General features: G+C 42.9%; 1 protein-coding gene and 1 long non-coding RNA gene across 5 annotated transcripts in view; one reads left to right on the forward strand and one right to left on the reverse strand.

Moving 5' to 3' along the window:
* LOC118646360 overlaps positions 1 to 13,618 on the reverse strand; it is a 179,341-nt gene that overhangs the window by 70,167 nt on the left and 95,556 nt on the right. The gene's annotated exons all lie outside the window — the stretch shown is intronic.
* Positions 1 to 13,618, forward strand: part of LOC105837447 — a 220,657-nt gene that overhangs the window by 58,790 nt on the left and 148,249 nt on the right. The gene's annotated exons all lie outside the window — the stretch shown is intronic.

The following is a 13,618-nucleotide window of genomic DNA, read 5'->3' on the forward strand; positions in this document are numbered from 1 at the left end:
CTTATTAACGCTTATACGCACACGATGACGTGGCATCGGCCGTGTAGCTTTACGCCGCTGATTCACGATAACACATGAAAATTGCGATGTGCCAACAGAAACGAAAGCTGATATCATCGAGCCGTTACCTAGAAATTTACCTACCAACTCGTTATCGGTTATTATCGTACGGAGCGCGAGTACTCGACGCATGATAAATCAATGACTCGTTCGCCTAGATAAGACTCGGCCGTATCGGTTACTCCATATATTTGATTCAGCACTCTTATCGCCGCTCCAACACGGATATTGCCACATACGGCGATTAGATGCCGGTCTTGCGTCGTGTTCGAAACATTTCGTATCGTGAAATATGAGAGGGGATGATACATTTTCGATGCAGGTCGCACGGCAAAACGGTGGTTGACCAAGCACGCATGTCGAAAACTATCGCGCGTGGTAAATCCACGGGAAATTTCGCGTCTGCGTTTCGGTCAATAATAAATCGCGCGTAACCGTGCTGATGGAATATTATATACTGCAAAAATTTCGATTGTGACGCGGACCAAAGGATTTATCTGCTCACTTATTCGACCGGGATATATCAGATTTAACCAGATTTTGTTACCGAGATGACATTTCGCCGAATGCACACTGTGAAAAACTCACGCCAAACTCCCGCGCGTATTTTCAGTTTTACGCCGAGTGTTGCGCCGGCCGTATGAGAGAGAATACGTGTTGCGATTGTTGCGTCCGGGCAACAATGCCTGGGCGAACTCGAATACAACACTCGCGTTTGTCGAGGATGTAAAAAAAAAAAAAAGAAAAATCGATCGAGATCGAGCCTTGTCGAAAGTGTCGATTGTTTCGTATCAAAACTCGTTGCGATCGCGTACGGAATACATTTCTCTTGGAGAAATGAGCGAAGTTGCTTAATAGTTAATTCACTAAAGCGCATCTCTAGCGAATGTTAGATTCGTGCCATTGTTTATGTGATGATTACGTCCTTTTGACGAGATGCCCACGACGAATTCAATGGGTTTATTTGACTCGGTTGCTATTGTATATATGTCGACGAAAATAACAGTAATAACGTCAAGCATAAATCAGCTTCGAGAGCGAGCAACTCCTCCGATTTCTCCGAGTATTAGGCGAGCAGTCTGTTCCATGGGTTTCGATGATCGACGTCGAGTGACTGACGGCAGACTCGACCGACGACAAGGATACTAATTCGCAATAATTGACATCAATTAGGGCGATATTCGCTGAAAGCCGATTGACGTTAGTCGTGCCCGTCTTTTCTGATAGATATAGAAACTTCGGGCGCAGTCACACGAGAACCCGATAACATAGATGTTCATTCGTAGATGCGCATGCATCACATTTAGCGCTAAATGCAGATATGCTGTATGAATACCTAAATATACCCCCCAACCATTTATCTTTCTGCTCGCACCCAATACGAAAATCCGTACAGATTTCGCGGGCTTTGTAGAAACTGTCGGCATGTCACGCGGCAAATTGTTTAAAATTCTGCGCTCGGTTGGGCCGCTGCTGAATTCAAAAGGTCGCCGTTGTAAATTGCCTGGACGCGCGCGGCCCATGTACAGGCGGCCGGTTGTCGGTCGACCCCCGTATGTCCAGAAAATATCGCCACTCCGGAATATTTTGGGATTGCGTACTCTCGCGCAACGAGACGAGACGACGAGGGGGAGAGAGAGAGAGAGAGAGAGAGAGAGAGAGAGGGGGAGGGGGCGACGGAACGAGTCCCCGGGCTCGTCCGTCCCAGTCGCCGTGCCGCTGGTTGCTCCGATTCGGCGCGTATCCTGAAATTCACCGTCTAAATTTTACCAACACGGCTGCACGTTCTCGCCAATGTGCCTTCGGCCGGAAGACTCACATCGTGTTCCAGAGGCCATGCCTTGTGTACATAATGTAATTTGCGGGACAAATTCGCATCTCAAACAGATGGATACAGATGGGACGGGTGTTTCACATTGCGGCTACATTCGTCTGAAATCCGATACATTTCAAGTTAATTAATTCGTATGACGCTCCGAGTTTCGGTCACTCGCGATGGTTCCGTTTCATTGAATTCACCTACCTTGCCGATCGCGGGGTATTATCGGATTACTTCGGTATTACTTCCGACGTTTGTCTCGTTTTCCCGGATAAAGTGACACTTGCGGTTGATAATTCATGATGATTCATGCGGCGTAAGCCTCTAATGGACTTAACATTGTGCCATAGATATAAAGCGGAGGCTTAGAGTGAGTTAGCGTCTGAAGCGGCATTCAGCGCGAAGTTGGAATCCCATGAGATTTAGTACCAACGCTTGTTGATTACTTTCGCAGACATTCTTTAAGTCTTTCTTTGCTGCGGTGCAAACTTAACTTTATTAGCAAATACGTCCGATCCTAGGAATTGAATCTAAAGTTAGTGGCATGTTGATGCAACAAATTTGATTTGAAGCTCGAGTAATACGCGCCAATGTTCTCTTGCGCGGTGGTTTTGTTAATTAGATTAAGCGTTATTATTATACGTTGAATATATACGTTGGATATATGTCGAGTGCATCGTAACGTTGCAGTATAATAGTCTTGGATAATACCAACGCGCGAGCATCGACGTACGTTACATCATGAGAGAAATTTGTACCGTAAGATTAATACGAAATAATTTTGCGCCAGTAAAGCAATTTTAAGTCGATTTAGTCCATCACTCTCTACTATAGATTTCCGAGACTTGCACAGGTAAATGCACAGGACGGTCGTTAAGTATTCTAAATAAATTTTAACGGGCCATTTTTCACTATTCCAGATGAAAACTTTACATGACCATACTTCCGAAACTGCTTAGTTTCAAAGATGCAAGGTCAAACTTGAAAGAAAATTTTTTCTTAAAAATTGGCTCCGGTGAATTAGAGGAGAAGATGGTCTTTATGGCCCTTGTTAGGTCTTCTGGCCACTCGTATCTCTCTATTCTTAGATAAGGAATTCTAACGCGAATATTTATGGACTTGTTTGTTTGATATTTATGCAGCGGCAAATTAAAATATTGATTATTGAACAAAAGTTATTATACAAAATGTAAATGATAGCCGTAATACCACTGAACTATACGAACGCTTATTTGATTAAAATTCGGGGGAAGATTTTATTCAGTCGGATATTCCATAAATTTCACTTTCAATATTTAGACAGAAACCAAAGGATTCATGAATAAGCGGAAAGCACTGGGTAGACTTGTAGAATAATGGACGCACGAACGCGCAAAGTCGCGCGGTGCCGATCTCGAAAGAGAGCCGTCCGGGCGACACGTCGACGTCGGCGTCGCGTCGCGTCGTATCCCCTCGGAATATCCGGCTGCAACAAATCGCCTAATCAGGTGGATATATGACGGATGGAGAGGTGAAATTGGTTCCTGGCCGCGAGTAAATCTCGCTTGTGTCAAGGTGAGGGTGGGAGGGAGGGAGGGGAAAAAAACCCGGGGAGAAAGAAGGACGCCAGATCGATTTCCTGCGGGATTTATGCCGCTATTTTTTATCCGGCTAGCTCGCGCGAAGACGTCGTACATTGCGTCACAGCGTCGGAGGACACTACTGTCTCCCTCTCTCTCTCTCTCTCTCTCTCTCTTCTCGACGTGCCGTTTTTCAGCCCGCGCCTCCGTTTCACTGCGCTTTTGGCACGCGGCTCGAATACCCCGCGACATTAATGCGACGGGGAACACCGTCGAAAAGTTTTAATCAATCCGCTCCGATGACTCTTGGAATCCGGCCACGCGTAACCGTGCAACTCCAAAAACGAAACTTTGCCCCCCGAAATGGGCTTTGCCGGGCGAATTAAAAAATGGCTCATTGAGTCGCCAGTGTTCACAGAGCCGTGGCACAGGCCGGCCTTTGTGCGCTGCGGGACCCGTTTTAACGGCCACCATATTTCCAACGTCAGCGTGCGCGCGAACGAAGGTTGATGCAGTTAACCTTCGTGCATAAGATCGCGTGAGTTTTTAATGTGATTCTCATGCTACGCGCTAGTTTCCCCATTGAAGTTACGGCGGTTTCCCACCCTCGCCGCGCGGCGAGCATTCCGGGGCACGCATTAGTCGGGGAAACTTTGCTTTATACTTTCCCGCTCATTTTATTGTCCCGGGCGTCGTAGCTTTATTGTAGCGTCAGAGAGAGTTTTGAGTTTCGGCCGCATCCTCTTTTATGCGCATATACCTGCTCTTTAAACTTGGGGCTCTCGCCTATATATATATTTAGAAATCTCTTCTACTCGTCCGCGAACCAAAGTGAGCGGACGCGTGAACAATAACGCGAATAATTCTTACCGATCTCAACCGCCGCGATTATTATTCAAAACTAAGCGCGAAAGAGCCGTCATCCGTCGAAACGATCGTTTTATACGCGCAGCATACGCGGTTTCCTCTCTCCGAAAAGCACTTCGGTGCATTGCCCACGAATACGCTCGATATTCGCGACAATTGGTTTTCCTTCGTTTCTCGTTCGCGGTAATCGGGTTTACGTAAGCGAACCCAGTTATCCCGATAACGTTGTATAATAATCGGGGCGGGTCGATGGTGCTACATAATATGACCGGATCGAGGACGATTAATGAACGGCAAGTCGGTGCCGCGCACATCCAGATATAATTTCGGCTCGAACTCGCGAGCGCGCGGCGCTAACAGAGGAAACGGCTCTCTCTCTCTCTCTTTCCGCGGACGGCGCGGAGGATGCGATTTATCACTCATCGGTGAAAACGGCCGTGACGGTGCGCGCGGCTGCCGCATAATTGCGCGTATATATATATGTATATATATGTTCGCCGACCAGATACCACCCCCCCTCCCTCCGCGGTTATAAACGATCGCCGCCGCCGCGGATCATCGATCGTATATATACGCATCCTCATTTTCCGCACGATTTTAGATTACCATTCGGCGGAGTTTACGGTCCGTCAATAACTGCGGACGGTGATATTGGAAATTCTCGGTGACGAACGTTATTGCGCCATCGGTCGCTGCACCCCCTCCTCACCCGTCACCCTTCGCGCCACGGCTGCGGGACGCGCCTCTCCTCTCTTGTCCTCGGTCTCTCTGTTTCTCCGTCTCTTTCGCGTTCTCACCCTTGTCCCGGCCGTCGTCGTCGTCGTCGTCGTCGCGCTCGAGATATCGGACTCCCGAAGTGTCTTCAATGCGGAAGTTCGCGGTACTTTATCGGAGTCCACGTAAATTCCCCTTACAGTCCGATATTCACTCTCTCGCAGCACTCGTGCTTAAGTAGCATTACCCGCCGCTGGCGTTGCACCGCTGCTGGTGCTGCTGCTGCTGCTGCTGCTGATGCCGCCACCCCCTTGTTTGAGGCCGCATTCTCTCTTCGCCCGCTCGTTTTTTCCCCTTCCCTTCCGCCCTTCCTTCTTTCGCCTCGTCCTTCCTTTTTTTCCGGGCTCGCGGCCGTTGCTGCAAGTTTATGATTCGCACTTCCGACGAAAAAATCGCGTTATCTCGGAGAACACGAGCGAAATCCCGCCAACGTGATTCTTTTTCCTTCACGGAGATTACAGCGAGTCACTCTTATGCGCGAGCGTGCGACACACATTAATCTTCGTGGAACGATACGCCGCGCTGAAGGAAAAGATCAAAGGTTCAAAAATTGTTTGCTCGTCCTGGAAGGGAACAAACTTTCCTCTCTCGTTACACGCGCGTACACACGCGGCCCGGGCTGGCGTTAATGATTTCAGTGTCGCCGGAGAACGTGTATTGAACACGTAAAATCGTAAATAACAGAATACCTGTCACCGTGTCACATAAATGTGAGACGCAGATTAAAATATTTCCATTTCCCTCGCACGTCGTTAAAAACATATTGGTATTCCGGTATTTGCAATAGTTCGCTTTTAATGAATTTTCAGATTTTTTTTTTTTCCCCTATCAGCTAGTAAGTTTCTGCAGGAATTGCTTTCGTTATTATATAAAATCGACAATTTCCGAACATGCGTTCGAAAATTGAGATCTCGGCGCGAAATGTACGATCCTTAAATACCGAACTCTTTTCCTCGTCACACACCAGGCGGCTGTTCTTAACGCTTGCAACGGGTGCTTGATAAAGCACCTATGTATTTTACCCTAACACGTGTATCGACTTTCGCGCGAGATAATGGAGAATGGAAGTCGAGAAACAACGGCGAGCGTTTTCGAACGTAACCATTTCATTTAATTGCCTCCATTTCGTTTAATCGATCGATACGGGGGGGGGGGGGGTGTCGGTGTGATGTTTGGAGTGGCTACTCAGCTGGCTCCTCAGCGAAATTGTTTTCGTGATCGCATAAATTGCAATGGCCATCATCTAATCGCCGATATTAACGGGCAAACAGCAACGAGTTCTTTCTCGCGTAAGACGCGTGTTTTTTCGCTGTAACACTTGTCCGAAAGGATAGTTATAAAAAGTCTGTCTAAGGGTCACAAAATACCTGCTGATGGATTTTTGTGAGATCAGCATTCGGAATTTCATCATGGTTCATAGAATTCTGACTTTTTTTTCCAACGAACTCCGGAACCGCGCGCAAGACCATTACTCGCTCTAAGTGTTTAATTTTGTATTTTACCGCGCCTCTGTTAAATAACTCTCATTTTCGTTAATAACAACTTCAGAGCAACTTGCACGGAAGTTCTGTTTAAGTTTCTTTGTTATTACGGTCAGTGAACTCCACTCGATTACACGAGGCGTGCGCGCGTGCGTCTGCTTCTGCTATTAACTTCCGAGAACATTAATCGACTGCTGCGTCTCCACTTCATCTCATCGGCTACTTTGTCCCTACGTAACCACTGCTTATCAACTTATTCCTCGAAGGCTCATCGTCGTCCATACATCTTGTTATCAAACCCATTGGGATAGCCCGTCATCTGCGAAATCGATTTGCGCGTATCGATGACGCGATGTTTAACCGGTAATAGGAGAGGAGGATGTCCTTTGTTGAAACGACGCGCTCTGCTGCATCGCCAAATATCTGTATCAAGTCGAATCCTCGTCCTCTCGGGGGATTTTTTTATCTTACGGCAAACGATATTGTTTCCATCCACGACGAGCAAAGAATGTTAGCAAGTTTTTCTTTGACGACTTCGCGTGCCGCCGTGAGCACTTTTACGCGCTTTTACGGCGAAAGAGAAACGGATCGGCAGAGAAATACTCCGAGTCCGGTTCTTTCACACAAACCTTTTCTATTCAAGATTTATCAGATACGTCTTTGAGCCATGTATGATTTGTTGTAAAACTGGATTTTATTTGAAATTATAATTTAAATATCTCTTTTCTCTAGAGCTTCATTTGCACGTTAAATTTACCTTAAAAACGATATAAATTTTACGCGGGTAGTGCATTTATGTGACAGTCGACTAAAAGAGAACGTTTTGCTGCGATATTGCGCGGATTAAAGTTTCTCATATTATACGCGCTATTATGCAAAACTGCTCTTACGTTTCTTCTGCCAGGTTAATTGAAGAGATAGCAGTGTCTATAAAACAATACGGCACTTCTTATTGAACCAGCCGTTTCATTTCACATTCATCGAGAAAGTGAAAGTAGCTGACTTTTTTACTTTACAAGCGTACGAAACATAAAGAGAACTGAAGAGTTATTTTTACATGAAAACGTAAGAAAATTAACTCAACTGAAATACTCATCCAGAAATGGAAATAGTTACCGCGAGATCACAGCTAATGAGATTTTTCCAAATTGGATATCTTTTCTTTCTCGAATAAATAGCTATAAATAGCTTCGTGCTTTACTATAATACAATAAGTCTAACACCTTATTGCGATCTCCGTAACATGTGTCGAGCGGGGATATTCGAGGAGCGCGACTTATTACAGATAGATGGAATTTTACTCAAGTTTCGTAGACGCCTGTCCCCCGTTTCTCCGACGCCTGTCGTAAATTTCCTGGTCGCTTGGGATCCTCGTTAGGGATTTAGGAGGCGACGCGGGTCGAATTTCGGTACTGTTCGATGCACGAAATTTTGAAGTGCCAAGACAAAGAGAACGAAGTTACAAGGCGCATAAAATATTGTAATCCAGCCGATATATTGCAGCGACATGCATATTCACGTACTCCCAAATCCACTACGTGTGAAATAAAACGCTTACCGATTGCATATTTCCCGAACGGAGTGACACAATTCTGATATCGAATCTTTATTACACGAGGTGATTTCACGTTTAAACTCGAATGCTGAGATTTGTCGCTTGTACCTTTTAATTATCTGAAAGGATACGAAAAAAGGAGGAATTACACAGTGTTACATACCGAGTGGCGAAATTGCGCGCGTTCTCTCTCTCTCTCTCTCTAGGCAACTACTGCCATTTAAACTCAGTTTCGTACATAGCGTCCTATTCAAGTAATAATTTCGCATTCAGGCAATTAGCCGCGCTCTGCTAAAATAATATGCGCAATTAAGTAAGGATGAACCTCTTTAGAGTTGGAGGGACTCTCGTTTAGAAAATAATGTCGACGTAGCGAGATTTATCGTCGCCTACGCGACGCGACTTCCGCACACGCGGGCCTGTTCCAATTACAACGTTGTAATTCGCCTATCTTTAACATTTATGAGGTGTCGTAATAATTCACTATTCGTCGCATGTCTACGTACATTAACCTGCGTTTGCGGATACAATAGAATAATACGATGAGCGGCAATAAATAATAGGCCCGTAAGCGTAAATAATTTAGAGTGCAATAAGCGCGTGCGCTAGAGTGGTGATCAGACAACAGAAACATGCATTTATCGAAATAATTTATACGCGTATAACGCGATAACATGGCATGGTTTATGTGCTATAGCGATGATATTACTTTGTATCAAGCTATGCATTGAAGATTGACATTACATTGTGATTGCGCATTAGACCTATTTGGCCAATAAGGATAAAACTGATTAAACTCCAATAATCGAATCTTGATCTCCTATGCTCAATCGTAATTCAACGCCACAATTTCAACATCAAATCTGAAAATGGATTGAATGTAAAATTGCTAATTTTAGAAATTCTTGAATTGTCATCTTTTATCTTTTTTGTTCTTCATCAAAAGATTAAAAAAAATTAGTTGAAATGATTGTTGAGTTCCAATAGATTAAATATTATAAAAATATTTGTCCGCTGTATTTTAATTCTTTCAGTGCCACCTATATGTAGAATCTTTTACAAATTCAAAAAATTATTTATTTCATTCTGATTCTTTGCAATTTCCTACTCCGTGATATTTTGAATTTAAAAAATCTGAAATAAAAATTTATTATACAATGGTGGTTCAAAGTTAGAAAATTTTGTAATCTGTAAATGACATCGATTGTGCATGCCAATTTAATTAGCTTTGATGACTTTTCGATTGTTCTCTTGTTGATACTATATACTCGTCGCACGTGCAGACACGATGCTTCTCGCGCGATAACAGCTTTTGCATGAAGACAATAGCCGAGCTTCCATCCCAGCGGAGAATCTGTTTCTCTCGGTGCGTCGGCGCAAATTGGTTTCCTCGAAGAAGTAATTTCGAGCGGCAAAGTGGACCAATGTCCCCGCGGAACAGTATGTAATGAAGTGTACGCGGGGAGAACAAGTCACAACAGAAGTGGCCAAAGGGGGGAGGAAGCGAGAAACAAGCAACAGCATCGCGGATAACGAGCTAACCGTGAATTCCTTTGTCGGTAAGAAGTTCGGCGACTTGGTGATTTTTGCGCCACGCTGCCACGATCCTCTTGTCGCCACCTCTTTGAGGTGGAGAGCACGGCCCAAAGTGGTGTGTCCGAGGGACTTCTTTTCTAGAGTCACTATTGCAATATCTGCCTCACGTATTTGAAGCACATGCAAACGCGAGTTCGATCGTCGTGCCCTATACACAACACACACACAAACACACACACACACACACATTCGGGACAGTTACTCTCGAGAGCGACCATAGCCGAGGAAACCGAGAAATATTTTTCCTGAACGTGACAGCTCGGGTATCCGAGGCTGATCGTTCGGTGCTTGTGTAGCGGTTCTTCGTCAGCTGTGCACCTCCGTCGTCTACGTTTCCTCGCTTCTGCTTTCCATATCGCTCGTCCGGATCACCAATACGCTAAAGTTACATGCACCCTTACTTTCGTTCAAGTTGAAGTGGTGAACTATCTCTTTCGTGAAGAAAAGAAGATTGCGATATCATTCAGAACATTCATCAGCAAAGAGTCTTGGGAAAGCGGATAAATTTTTATGCGTTAAACAGAATAGTTTTCAACTTATCACTAAATAATTAAGATATTGTTTCTTATAGATTAGACTATATGATTGACAATATTTGTAATTTAATTAACATCTGTTTACACAGGTGTATTTTACAAAATAAATTTTCTCTTAAATTTTACTGTAAAAATAATAGTCGCGAAACAACACGATATTTCAAAAAATTTTACATGATTTTCTCTGGTTTATTAATATCTATTACAATAAAAAAATAATGACATAACAGATATGTTTGATTAGACTAACTGCTAAATATCTGATATCTGTTGCTGAAAAAGTATACGTTAAAATAATCAAAAATTCAATAAAAAAATGTCAATATATTTTTATAACATTTCAAAAAATATCTCTGAATAGCTTAACTTTTTGAGAATTGTGTTTGTGGGGCATATCGATAATATATTAATTTTTCAATTTATATTTAGTTTAGAAATATATTCTCTATTAGAGATATATTGTTAGAGATATATTCTCTTAAACATTGAAAAATGTATGTGCTCGTTTCAGTAATAAATGTTATATTATTAGATTTATATTTAGCCAACTATCATTTTTTTAGCGATCAATATTTCAGTAAATTATTAAACGCAAAAGTTCAAAATTTTATAAAAATAAACAAGGTTTATTGTATTTTGCGATAAAAACGTGACAAAAAATTGTCTTTGTGTAAATATAAGACGAGAACCGAAATGATTTAAATATTATTTTATTAAATACAGAATATATAGACAACGCTGTTTAGGTACCGTTGCTACGATCGTCTACGTTACGTACGCCTACGCTTGATTATGTTCGTGAAAATTTTTCTTCGCGAATGACTTGGAGCTGTTGAAACCGGTCTCTGAGCAAAAACGTGCGCCACGCGTGACTCAGCATCGAAAGAATGGGAGGACGTCGAGACCACGTAGCGGAAATAGCCAACAGACGTTGAATCATTACCTAGTAATCACTCGAAAGACTTGAGAGTATGAACGTGATAAACATGCTATTTCTAGATTAGTTGATTGCCGCTTATTACGCACAAGTTCGCGATAATTGTTCTTCTGCACGCTACCGCCCGCTGCCGATCTTACTTCACCACCTTTTTCTCCTCCGTTGCATCCGTTCGATATTTTTCCCGCTGCGAATCTCACGAACGCAAATATGGAGACAATGTAGATCGGAACGCCGCGCCGTGAAGAAAAAGCACGCTATTCGAGCGCGATTTCGATTTTCGCATCCGTTTCTCTTAATCTTACAAATGCGCGATGACTCTGCCAGGCATCCCCTCGCCATTTGTCATCTTGCCGGAACTGTCTGCCGACGGAAAGTATCGTGCATTCTTAACCATGAAAGTTTCTCTTAATGCTTAATTACTTTGTACTCTCAGACATTTATGAAAACTCCCTAAAAGAACAGATATATCACCGAGATTAGTTTGACGTTGGAAAAAAAAGAATTATAATAAAGAAAATGGATGAATGGGTGTACAAAGATAGCTTCTTGATCTGTTGACGTTTAATTTACCGGCATAAAACTATTTACTGTTAAGAGATCCATTTATTTACGTTCGATACATTCCTCACGTAATCTTCTGGGGAGGGAGCTGTATATCCATCTTATGTGATTTTATATGATTGTTTTTATTGGTTGAACGTAGAAAACAAGAATGTTTACTCGCCGCGTACAAACATTATAAAAGCTAAATGAAAAATTGTGTATGATCATAGTAAATCACCGCAACGCATTCGTTGTACCACTACCGCACCGCCGCGCTGTAGGTCGTTAATCATCATATGTCCACGTGGATATTGCTCGAATTTTCCGTTTTAAAAAGGTAGGAAAGAAAGGGAGAGCGAAATAGGAGGCTCTCGTGCTTCTGGATATCTACAATTCCTTCTTAATTATGAAACGTCAGCTCGTTTTCTCTCAGTGAGTCGCTCGTTTACACCGGTCGAAGCTGTGAGCAAGTTCCGAACTGGGAGTTATGCACCATTTTCCGGTGCCAGGAGGACCGTAATTTTCTTTCCTCCCCCTCTTTTACGCTTACTCGTTCAGCATATCGGACGTCGAAGTTTTAATGAATTGGAAGAAAGAGTTTACAAAGCCGTAAGATTAATACCGTTGTCTTGAATTTTAAAGCGAACGGTGACGTAACAGCTTCCATCATTTGTAGCTGTTTCCACGCAAGTGGTAACTTCCACGAGTTACCGCCGTATAGTTAATTTTGCTGAATATTCAAATACCACTTACTAAGTAGATCGTCCACTCGATACCGATCTGGAGAGTCTCCAATGTTTTCCGATAGAGATATTTAATGTACACATAAGACATAATGATTCTTTTCCTTTCTTTTTGATCAATTTTGAAACAAATGATATTTATTAATGTATCTTTAGTTTCTCTAAAAGTTTAATAAGCGAAATTTATCATTCTTGATACATTAAATGTATAACCAGTGAAATAATGTCATCAGTTTTTAATATTCCCTACAGGAGATATGTTACAATTAATAGATCACTTATTCCGGTTCTTTAAATAAATCATCTTAATAATTACAGAGACAGAAATGGAATGAACTTTTGTTTTATTAAATACTACGGCGTTATTAATTTCTTTATACTTTCAGAACTTTATATTGATGCAGAAATGTAATCGATGTAACCTCACCGTTCTTGTTTATTTTGTGTCCGATAATTTCAATCATGGACAGTCTGTGTGTAGTAGCTTTGGGGATGCACTCCAATCACCTATATTCCCCTTGAGTGTAACATTTCGAACAGAGGGGGTTTGGAAGCAGCTGCCTCTGTGCATTTCTAGTAATCCCGCAAGGAAGGGTCGTGTACAAACCCCGTGATCAGTAGCGTGTACACGTTCGTGAGTTACGTAGCACGCGATAATTGACTTACATTACAATGCAAATTACCGCCGTCACGTCACAGTGTAAAATACCATTCCAATTCTTACGCTAGCTACTTTTCATGCATTCAGTTGCAGCCGTTGCAATTAAGGCCGTTGCAACAGAGGTCTCGCGTCCAGATTCCGCACATTGCTAGCTTCCGAGCTTTTTCATTGAAAATAACAGTCTCGTTACCTTACCCGCTAAATCGTACATTTAATGAAATGCACTGATGCCGGGATTATCGATGAAAAACGCGCACGATATTGCGTGTAAGTGTGAACGATGATTTATCGCCGACGCCGAGGTTTTATTCACAGCTGCGTCATATTCGAGGAGTATTTTAATTGGCTTGCGTGCCTAATGTACAATCGTGCCAAATTTTACGCCGCTTTAGCCGTCTATCCGCTCGCTTCCAGATTTTCCAAACTTCTTACGTCCCCGATCCCGTGCAAGCACGTGATCCACCTGAAAATGAGCTTCGCATAC

The sequence above is a fragment of the Monomorium pharaonis genome, chromosome 1 (genome assembly GCF_013373865.1).
Source record: "Monomorium pharaonis isolate MP-MQ-018 chromosome 1, ASM1337386v2, whole genome shotgun sequence".
Lineage (NCBI taxonomy): Eukaryota > Metazoa > Arthropoda > Insecta > Hymenoptera > Formicidae > Monomorium > Monomorium pharaonis.